Raw genomic sequence first — 12212 nt, 5'->3', positions numbered from 1 at the left:
GATGAAAGGAACTACGTCATCACATCTCCCATCTTTCTTTTGGTACAGATTAATTCCCGCAGCATCCCAGTCAACGTACCCTGTCATCTTAGCCTGACAGCTCCCAACTCCTTTCTCCCTATGCGGGCATTCCTTCCTCTCCAGTCAGAAGTGGCCAACATCGGCCTCCGGTTACCGGCTCTTTGCAGGGGTATTCAAGGGGACTTGTCTGGTTTCACCCACTGTTTGTTTTGTAGCGGGAATGTAATTCATGCCTGCAAGAACAAGTGTTGGTTTTCGTTGGGCATGCTTGTAGATTTTGACGAGACCCCACTGCAGCAGACAAGTCGCATCAAATACATTCATGACTCTGAAACATCCTGTAGGAAGAACAAATAATTTTACATAATAACTTACGACATTAACTACCATGGAGTTTTTGACACAAAATAAAAATAAAATAGATAAAGTACAAGCCACTTCTTAACTTCTTACAAGAATTAGACTAGAATCTAAATAAAGAACGGTGATAAAATAAAACATTGGAGAAAACTGAAGAGAAAAAAACCTTACTGCAACGGAATATATGCCAGCCTTCCAAAATATCAAATTGACAAACTTCAATCAGTGTTTAATGGGTTAATATAGGCAGACTGATGGAACCTAAGCGAAAGCCAAATACTAAGTTTGGTGATCGCGGTTTCGGAGCATCTGGGCCGAAGTCTTGGAATAAACTCCCTCCGGAACTAAGATCCATAACAAGTCCAACAGAATTCAGGTCTTAACTAGAATCTTATCTTTTTAAGTTGTCATACCCTTAAATTAAATATACCATTCCTGAGAGAAAGTCCAATTTTCCAATGCTGTCACAAATTACATATCTAAATTTCGCTAATAAACAATTAGTTAATGTTAATTTAGTGTTAATCTTATGTGACCTACCAGGTAAGTATGGTAATAATAACAATAATAGGATGACTTGTATAGCGACGTTTTTTTGCAAAATCACCTCAAGGGCGCTGTACAAATTTATAATACATTTCTACAGTGATCTATGTTATTACTAAATATTTATAGAGATAATATACAGTACAATGCATATCATTTCCATATACATATAGTTATTAATAACATAGGTCATTGTATATATGTATTACATATTTGTACAGCGCCCTTGAGGTGATTTTGCACAAAAACGGCGCTACACAAATCATCAAAATATTTTTATATTATTATTATTAACCCATTATTTCATCATGTTAGACCAGTAATTCCAAAGTGGTCTATATCGACCCCCAGGCGTCGATCTCGAGCTGAAGGGAGTCCATGTCAATGGAAAAAAATTGGATGTGCATGAGATGTAAATGGGGGTCCATGAGAATGGATCCCATTTAGGCCAATTTTAGTCAATATTTTGTGGGAATTACTATTTTTGTTGTTTCATATGGAATATTTTACAAAATACAACTGTGATGTGATATCTAGGGAAATCCTGGAATGTTGACAAAGAGGTCAAATTCTGGAGAAATCTCAAATATTCTAGTAAAAATCTCGAAACGTTCAAATTTTCTGGCAGTTTGGGGACCTCTGTGTTCTCTGGATTCTAATTCATATACCCAAATAGCCATGTAACTACTGTTACAACCACTTCACAAAATTAGGAAATGCTATATTTTTCTATGTACTGGATTCGAAAATTTGGACACTACCTTTGACCTCAACAAAAATACATCGTTATTTTAAAAACGCTAATTTATTAACTATTTATTTATTCACGCCGTGAAGATTTTTACTGTATACATTGTTATCGGTAAGTTGCACAAAAGTACAATAGTAAGTGTATAGGACAAAACATAATAAACCTAGTGTGAACTAGAACAGGTACGATGTAATATAATGGAGAGTTCTCTTGTACAAAGGAGGTCAATAATTGAATACACTAGGAAGAGTACAAAATAAGTACTACAAAAGTAGTTACCCAATATGTGTAGTAACTTTGTTGATTATTATAAAAAATGAACACGAACAATTTTTTGTAAAGCATGTTTGTATTTAGTAAACCTTTTTTGTACGCCAGATTGGGCGTTTTACAGAACATAGCGAAATTAATACAGTTATAAAAGGTGAACATGAAAAAATATTACAGACATAAAGATATATCGAAAGTTGTAGATTAGAGTTTGATAAGTGTTATTGTAATACAAAAACATAGTTAAAGTAAGTTTGTTGACATAATTTAAAAATTATATAAGAACAGTTTCTTGTAATGCACGTTTGTAATGATTGGATTGTTTGTATAGCGTCGTTTTCGTGAGAAAATCACCTCAAGGGTGCGTAATTAAAATAACTTTATTACGACCGATTAAGTGTTTTACAGAACATAGAAAAATTATTGTGTAGTGAGTACTCGTACACAAACCACATAGATTTAAGAAACTAATCAGGATTATTATTATTTGTTTGATTATTATTTTTCCGACTTTATGTCCGGGTTAAATCTTCCCCATAGGAAAAACTAAACCACACACTTTTCCACAAATGATCATCTAGTCAATCCACATTATACAAGTGAATTATATAAGCATAACAGATACAAAACAATACAAGAACAACACGTCAACTCACCAGAGATCAAATGGGAAAATAATTCACCGACTTCAGAAATTTTTATATCAGAGGGTTCGGCTCGGTAGAACTTCTAATTGGACCTATAAATCCTACTGATCCCTAATATAAAAATCTTTTGTAATCCTACATGTATTTAAAATGACTGATTTTTGCATTTTTATGTATAAATTCTTTGACAGATCTAATACGCCATTATCAGGATTATTAATTAATATTAAAAAGAGTTAGTAATAATGAAACAGTTTCGTATCCGTTGTATGAACACTTGAAATAAAAACATTCGGGTCAATCTTCTGTTCGAACGATCGCAAAATAATCTTGAACTCTGTAAAACGTTTTAATAATGTAACTGGCAAATGATACACTTTCTGCTTGAATGTATGCATTTGTGAGACCGTGACTTACTCGAACGCTCTTGTATATTTACCGTCCGATCAACAGTCGCGGTCGGTGCTAACAGATGCTAACTGTATGCAGAACCTTGGGAGTCCATGCAACTCGGGTGTTCGCTGATCATTTAGCGAACTTCCGGCATCATGTTCTGACTACATCGTTCTGCTACACCTAGAAGGTAAGGAGACTTATTTAAGTTAAGTTATATCGTACAGGTTAAAGAGATTTTATATTAGCTTTAACAATAAAGACAGTCATATATAATATGGATACTCACGGATACATTGAGGAGACATACCATTTAAAAAAAAAAAAAATCACGCTTTAATATTTTTTAAGGATTTTACAGCAGGTAGTATAAAAATTTGTGTTAAAAATGGCGTAATTGGGTAGGTACTACTGCTTTCTGATATTGTTTGTAGATTAAGGATTGAGAAATACAATTGTGAAAGTAATCTAGGTTAATTTATGTATAGTTGTTTTTGTGAAATATTGTCATATTTAGGACGCTTAGCAAAATAAAAAATAATGACAAATTATTTATTAAAATTTCAGAAGCTTTAAGTACCTATGTCTGCTTTTCAGGTATACATGTATCCTGAATGAATTGGACATACTTTCGTCATATACTTCCTAACAAAAAAAAACTGTCCTACATGCGTTTCAACTGAGAATGTTTTATATTTTGGCAAAAAGGAACTTTTTGTGATATTATTTATTACATGATTAGAACAGTGTCCATCCAAAAAAGTGCATTAATATGAGGGTAATAAAATTGTATAATTTATGAAGAAGTCGAACATGAAACAATCAAGCCAACTTATAATCATAAGAAGCGGCGCGTGGTTTGTTTATTTTCCTTTGTATACTACAGACTTCGGTCTACGTCTCGGCGCACATCCACAGTGTTTTTATTGCCTAATCTTTATTTGTATTATTTGTGTTGTGCCTATCACGCTTTGTTCAAAGCACCCGCTCGATATGAATCGTTCCTCATCGCGTCTCATCCCAGTATAATTATAAATAACTTTGTTTTAAATCCGTGTTTCTCAGCATGAGGTCACACGTGAGTCTCGACTTTTTTTGTCAGAGTTTTTCTTAGCCCAAACACATTTTTCCTCTCCTGACGCAAACGTCCGCTATTTTGTAAATAAAGTGATGAAATATTACGTATAATGTGCTAGTTTCAGTTTGCACGTCAGGTTTTTTAAATTCGAAATTTGAAATTGACACAACACACCTTTAGAAATTGGCGTTGAAAGTTTTTTCATATTTTTGTGAAAAAATCAGATTTTTTTTTTAATACTGCACTAGCGTCCTAACTGCTCCCGAATGCCCGGAGCCAGTGGGACTATGGCATCGCCTAATGTGCGTATTGTAAAGCTGAGGGCAGTGGGAAAGGCAAGGAGATGGGAAGAGGAAATTTGGGCAGCAACTTGTAAAGCTCGGAGAAAATGACTATTGCTAATTAATTAAGGATCTTGCAAATAAAATGGGATTGCAGGCCATACCATTAAATTAACAGGTTTCCTGATAAAATTTTAGTACATTACGAATATATTATTATGATGTCGGAACATGTGTACATGAAAATCCGAATATGTTGCATTACAACAAAAAATCTTTGCATCGTCACGATAAATCAAGGCAAATCGGTAAAACATTCTTAAATTGATGTTTTATTAAAAAGGCCTGTTAATTTATCGTGAGGGCAAAAATCATTTTCTCACCGTGTCGTTGATTAGATATGGTCACAAAACACAGCTACAGCTATTTAGAGCAACGTTTCACTACCGAGTAATAATAATAACTTGGCATTTATATAGCGCAGTTTAGTGTCATTTCACTTCAAGTGCGCTTTACTACTCGTATAACAAACTTAAAAAAATGGTAATTCAGTATTAGTGGTTCTTAAAATTATTCCTACAGTGTGCCTTACCCAATACAAATCTAATATTATAACACTAAATACACTGTTTTTTTATATTTTTTTATAGTGAATACCTCACAAGAGTCCCAACTGCTCCCGTCTGGAGCCAGTGAGACTATGGCATCCCCAATTGGGGGATGTTGTGAGGCTGAAGGTAAGTGGGGAAGGGAAAGAGGAAGGTGGGGAAGTACCTGGCTATTCAGATCTAGTCACTTAACACGGCTAAAGCCATTTGGAGCAACGTTTCAATTCTGAATGGTGGTCTTAAACCAGGGCGATACTGGTAGTATCTTCCACTCTGGAACGTGCCGCAAATATACTATATATTATTTTAATTAATTAATTGTGAAATAACACAAATTAATCAAATAAAATTTATTTGCGCACGCCGGGTTCGAACCCGCGACCTTCGGAATGGCAGTCCAATACGTTACCACTGGACTATGCCGGCCGTCATTATATAAAGTGATGACAAAACTTAGAATAACAATAACAGCAGGACAGGACAAAACAAGGATATTAAAACTAAAACATAATATAAAACAGGAGGCAGTTTGTGATCAGAAATGAGAATTTTCTGAGCAGACACTTTAAAAAGGTACAATAAGGAGACAACCGAAACCAAACAATTACCGGAAGTTTTAGAATATGGCTTATTATAAAATATTGAAAAGAAGTTATAATTTATGAATGGTAAGATTTTTTAAATAATTTTGTTTTTAAAGCCCATTTAAATTCAGCCAAATTCTGGAGATTAGTAAGAGCTGAGCGAAGTCTATTCCAGATGAGCGGGCCTGTTACACTAAAAGAACGATCATAGTAAACGGATCGATTTGACCTAGAAAGTTCGATGAGACTATTACTAACATCTAGGTAGAATTTAACAAAGATATAACATAGATAAGGATACTGAGAGTATCTGCCAATCTGAGGTAATATTTTTTGATGTGCAGATAAAAGATATCCGATCAAAAAATAAAGCAAAAAAAATAAATTATTTTGATATTTTTTTATCTAATTTAATTTTCATAACATCTATGTTTGAGAATGTTTGCTCGTTCTGATTTACTAGTTCCCCTTGTGTCTGATTTTATATGTCGAATTAAAATTTTCCACACATTTTTAAAGTGAAATAATGTTTCAAATGAATTTATATTACGTTTTCTATGATTCAAGTTGACACATTTGACTACCAAATCGCTGTAAATTCCTTGTGTCTATTTTTAAACGTGTTAGTATCTATATATTTGAATAATTTAAAATAGGTGGGAGTTAAGAACTTCCGTGTGATGCCAAGGAGAACAGAAATAGTAATGTATCAATCGGTAGAAGTTGACAAACAAAGAAAAATAAACATGTAAAAATGACGCCATTATCGTTGTGAAAATTAGACAATACAATTTACAAATAAAGTTAAAGGTTACTTTCTCTCTGTGTGACATAATAGGAGTATTACAATTTTACAAAAAATCATAATTTGGTTTGTAAACGACACCTTTATTAGGTTAAAGCAGGATCGTCCTGGTGAGAAGCCACCACCTTGTAATGTTGCCTTGTTACATCCTGGGTGAAGCCACCACCTTGTAATGTTGCCTTTTTGCGTTCTGGTGAGAAGTCACCACCTTGTAATGTTGCCTTGTCACGAGATTGGTGAGAAACCACCACCTTGTAATGTGGCTTTGTTACGTCCTGGGGAGAAGCCACTAATAATAATACTTGGATGACTTGTATAGCGCCGCTTTTGTGCAAAAACACCTCAATACCTCGTAATGTTGCATTGTTACGTCCTGGGGAGAAGCCACCACCTTGTAATGTTGCCTTGTTACGTCCTGGGGAGAGAGAATATGTTCTTAGTCCTCCTCACTAGGACATTTGTGCCGAGGGGGACTAGGTTTTGGATTGAGGATTTTTAGCAACTTCATGGTTTTGGTACAGTTCTATCAGTACTTTCGGTGACAATGTTTTTAATATGGTAGTCAGTTCTTTTTCTATTTTATGTACTTACATAATGTTGTTATTAAATTTGTTTGATACTGGGTGGGAAATTATTTTAAGTACATTTTTTAAATGTGAATGCCGCCCAATAGACCCTACTGCTCTCAACCGTCTGGAGCCTATATCTAGACTATGGTATCCCAAATTTGGGTATATTGTGAGGCTGAAAGTAGTGAGAAGGGGAAAGAGATGGGGAATAGAAAGAGAAGGAGACTGGGGATAGAAAGGTGGGAAAGCTAGCTATTCAGATCTGGTCACCAAACACGGTCTTACACCAGGGCGATACTGAGAGTATTTTCCACTGTATAATTTTACAGTTGAACATTCAGAGCTGCTTTGTCCAAAAGTAGTATTACACTTATGTAGATATATTTGGCTTATCTATTTGATTGGATTTGGTTTTGGTTTTATGATTATGTGAGGTGATCACGTCTTTGTCTTTTTTGAGGTGATAAACAAGAATATTTTTAACTTCGAACGTTTAAAAGATTTCTATTGATGACGTCTTCAAGGGGACATTTAATATAGTATTTATGATGCATTCTCAGTTTTCTATATGCGTACGTCAGTAACCGTAAGCGTAATGGGAAAGTTTTAGAAATAAACGATCGTGTATGTCCCAGAGAGACATGTAACAATCAAGCTAATCAGATATTTTATTATGGTTATTTCGAGAGTCGACGAAGAGCAAGTATGAGATAAAGACGAAAAAGTAAAATCTGTGTGACAATGCAGTAGTTTTGTGGAGTTCCACTCTCTCTGCCTACCACCGAGGAAAATATCACGACAGTAATGGTGCTGCCACACGCAAAGCTCACATCAACAGATAATATAAAGCACAATAGCGCTCGCCATACAATCCCATACAGACCCGACACACGTAAAAAGATAACGCGCTATAAGTGTGGTTCTGAACTTCGCTAACCGAATTTATTTTACGTAACCGCTCCCGACGCGATATTTGAAAAGTTATGCGTCCCCCTCTCCGCCGTAAAAAGGAGAGGGGGTCATTTTAATTGCGGAGCTACCGACTAAGTTCCGTGTTCCCTTTGACAGCCATGACATAAGCAGCTAATAATGCATTTCTTATTTATTATGTTAGCTCATATCGTCATGTGTGCTAGTAAATTTAGAAACATAAAAAAAAACTTTATTTGGCAAACATACTTAACATATATTTAAAATATAAATATAATCAATATTTGAATTTGAAGTAAACAAATTTTCGCCCTTTGACTTTGACTTGAGCTTATTTTACAATAATTTATTATATGTCGCTTTCGTCGATCGGCGTGCGAACTGCGAATTTCCTGATTCGACGGAGAGGTTATGTCAGGTTATGTGAAAATGCGCTATTTACGCGCAGATTGTTTAAAATCTAAAAAGTTTATAAATAGCATTTATAATTATATAGTTGGCGGCATCATCATCTGAGGATGAGCTGTCCAACAGATCCAGCAATAGGCGACAAGTATCATCCATTTCGAAAACGTGCTCAAGCTGTCAGTAAGTAAAGTTGTCACTTTGACAGATGAAATTATGTTCCTCGGCCGCTCTCGAATTCAACTGACCCCCTCTCCTACCATAGGAAGAAATATTTGATAGCGTCGTGTGTCGGTAGAAAAGATGATGCGCTGTACATTAACTTTTGATGTGAGCTTTGCGTCTGGCAGCACCATAAGATAAATTAAAAAGCACTCATTTGGAATAAACTTCCCTTAGCACTCACTAACTAATCACGTGGTTTCCCCGCATGGGTAGGCAGAGAGGACGCACCGTCAAACAACTCGGTCTTCACACACTCCGTGCCTCATTCACAGTCATTCAGCGTCTTATACATACTCGTTTATTATTCTTGACATGGCCCGACGCAAGTATCTGTTTCACTTGATCTTCCGCGGACGTCCCCGACTTACCTACCATTCACATTTGCATCATAGATTCTCTTTACACTCCTTTCTCCCTTTCTCCTTTCTCCCTTTCTTAATCTTACTCATTATGCTTTCGCCTTTGCATTATTTGCGGATCTTCACATTTCTCAAACGATCATATATGATTTTACCACACATACGCTCAAAGATAGTATATATTCTAATATCTTTGCAATAATTATATATTCTAATATCTTTGCATACGCCTCAGGGATCTCATATCTACAGCATTCAGTCATAGCACTTACCAATATTCAGAATTTAGGTTAAGCTGGCTTTAAATACAAAATTCACAAAAAATCCTACTCTTCATAAATTTTCATAAAACTTCTTAATCAGCCATATTCTTAAGACCTCGGTAGTTGTTAAACAAAATAAACTATGTTTTCGGTTTCCTCCCTTTGTACTTTGTATGTAAGTATAATGTTCTTATTGCTGAACGTAAACTGACTAATGTTGTTATTTTGCCTATTCTCTGGGCTATTGTTCATTTATTCTCTTCCTATTGCTTTTTGTACCTAGCGTAAATTGGTTCTCTCTTCAATAACTTTATATATCTACATATACCATTAATGTATTTTTAGTTAATGATCTATACCGTATATTTTGTCTAACATGACAACTGGAACGGGGTTAAAAATAAGCATTAATATTAAATTTATTATGGTAAAATGCACTTGAAATGAAATAACAGAAAACTGTGCTCTCAAAACGTTATGTTATTATTACTATTACTAGTTTAGATAAATGAAAAATCACGGGATAGTGATTATTGAAAATTCAGTTCCAATTTCGAAAATGACGAATAAAAGAATTTTCTGAATTGACTGAATTTTTCACACAATCCACTACAAATTTAAAAATGACACTTAAATTTAACGCAATTTGTAGTTCATTGAACCAGAGTTACGCAGAACGCACAGACATCCAATATTAGTATTTTTGATTAGTTAATTGACAACCCCTTCTTCAATCGAATTTGCTTTTTTTCTGAAAGCATGATTTAACATGATTATTAGGTACATATCAAATAAACACAGATTTAGGGTCGTGGTTAGCTATTTAAGGCCCAGTTGTTTCACAGAAATTCACGCGTGACAAATAACCACTCCGAGTTTTTTTTTTACATTTGAAAGGTCCCCGTTAAATGCGGATTCTTCCCGTGTTTCAGCTTAGTCAGATAGTTGTGCTCTTCCGCCGATGACAATTTGTTCAAAAGCTGAAACGGACTTAGAATCGGCCTTTCAACTGTCAAAATACTAATTTCTATGAAACAACCCATCCTAAGTGTACATTCATCTATTCGGACTAATCCTGTTAACTTTAAAGAATCAATATAAGCGTGCTTTGTTTGTATTATTTTGTGTTTGACTCTTAGTTCCAATTCAACACCCAGTTTCCAGAAGAGAAGTAGACAATAGAGGTGGGCGCCAAGACAATTTAGTGGATTTGGGTTCTGTGCCTACCCCGGATGTAACGAGTACCGGGTCCGGGTACCGGTAACGCGAACTGCCAAAACTGGATTCGTGGGTGGGAGGGCTGCATGCCAAACTTGGCACTTGACACTTTGCATGCTTGGCGGAGCCGGGAATAGGAACCCAATAAACACAGGCGATTTATTATTCCAAGATTCTGTCCTACAAGGATTTTAAATAGTACTTATTGATATTTGACTGCGATTATTTTTACACAACCGAAATGTGCAAAATGCTTTTAGGACATTTTTGGAGAACTTTGGGGATTCTGTGTCATAAATTTGTATGTTAGTCGTAAATCTCTAGTTTAAGCCGTAGTTGTAAGTCATATTATAGCGGTATTGCGTAAATGCCCACTCAGTCAAAAAAATATGTATAGTTTTAAGTCATTAGTTAAAAGTCTTAGTTGTAAATCACTCGAAATTAATCGTAGTTATAAGCCACTAGTTATAAGTCTCTAGCTATGAAACTTAGTTATAAGACAAAGTGATAGGAATAAATTAAGTTGTTAAAACGGCGCTCAAATAATCAAATCATTATTATTATTACGATCTTTTTTGAAAAGGCAGGAGTGAGCCTCGGTCTTGAAAAGGGTTCCATGATAACACAATTACAATTGAACACACCTGTAAAAGTGAAATAAGGTCGTTAAAGGCTATGAAAAAAACTAACCTTTAAACTTAACCTACGTTACATATTTTGTTTCATCATTTTTCATGACTTTTTATCATTTTTTAAGGTGTTTTATATGAGTACACCGTTGAATTTCCTTTTCCAGCTTTCCCGTCTATCACAATGGTTCCATAAAAGGTACTCTTACACTTGCTCCAAGGAATTGCTGTACCTACCTACGTATATACATATTCGGTAGAAGTTTATTGTAGAGGGTCAAATCAAATTAATTTATTATTTTAAATTATCTAAAAAAAATATCTACCGACGGGCCAACCATTTTTTTAGATTAACTACTATCAGAATAACAAACAAAAAACAATTAATAATCTCGAAAGATCACCAATGTTTACAATGAAGAATGTTGAGCACTGCCAATTAAAATTATGAGACATTTTTTTTCACGATAACAAAATAAAACGATAATTACCTTCCAACAAACATCCGACTTTCGACACATTTCTTTTATTTCTGTCTACCTCACACGCAGGCAAAACTCGAATCCTTCTCTCTCTGAGGCTGTCTGAGGTCGGTCCATTGGTACGGCTGATGTCACTTCCGCAGCGAAACAAGTGAAGTGCAAATAGGCGGGAGTTTATGTCGAGAGTGATGTCAACTAAGGTCAATTGACCGCCCTAGCCCAGTCGCCCAGTCGCCCAGCATCTAAATCGACCAACCGGCCAACTGGTGCGGTCAAGTGGTCCACTGGGCAAGTTGTATGGAATATTTTAAAGAAATAACATTAATGATTAAAAAAAATATCTAAGTGGATATTTTTTACATCGTCAGTTTTCGTCAATTTTGTGAAATTTGAAATTGGAACATAACTGATAATTATTTTCAATTAGCCTAAAAATACACAAAATTCGCATTTATTACAAAGTTAACGAGTATTATTTAATTTTATAAAAGGGTCAAATTTAAAAGATACTGGTCAATAATTAAACATTGAATTATGAATATATAAATATTTGCATAGTAAAAAAACTGAAAATAGAAAATACATTATTTTACTACCTACTTAAGGCTTGTTTTAAAATAAGGGTGTAAAATCAATTATTTGATTATGAATCTAGTTTAATAAGAAAATTGATTTCAAAAGATTCAATAGAAATGCGTTATAACATAAATAAAGATTAGGGACATGCACTAACCATTTTTCTATTATATTTAAATGAGACAAGAAGCGCAAAATTAGGTTCCACTGTT

The sequence above is a fragment of the Hesperophylax consimilis genome, chromosome 5, assembly GCF_061612785.1.
Source record: "Hesperophylax consimilis isolate HC1 chromosome 5, BYU_Hcon_1.0, whole genome shotgun sequence".
Lineage (NCBI taxonomy): Eukaryota > Metazoa > Arthropoda > Insecta > Trichoptera > Limnephilidae > Hesperophylax > Hesperophylax consimilis.
The sequence above is the reverse complement of the archived record's forward strand: the minus strand, read 5'-3'. Positions refer to the sequence as shown.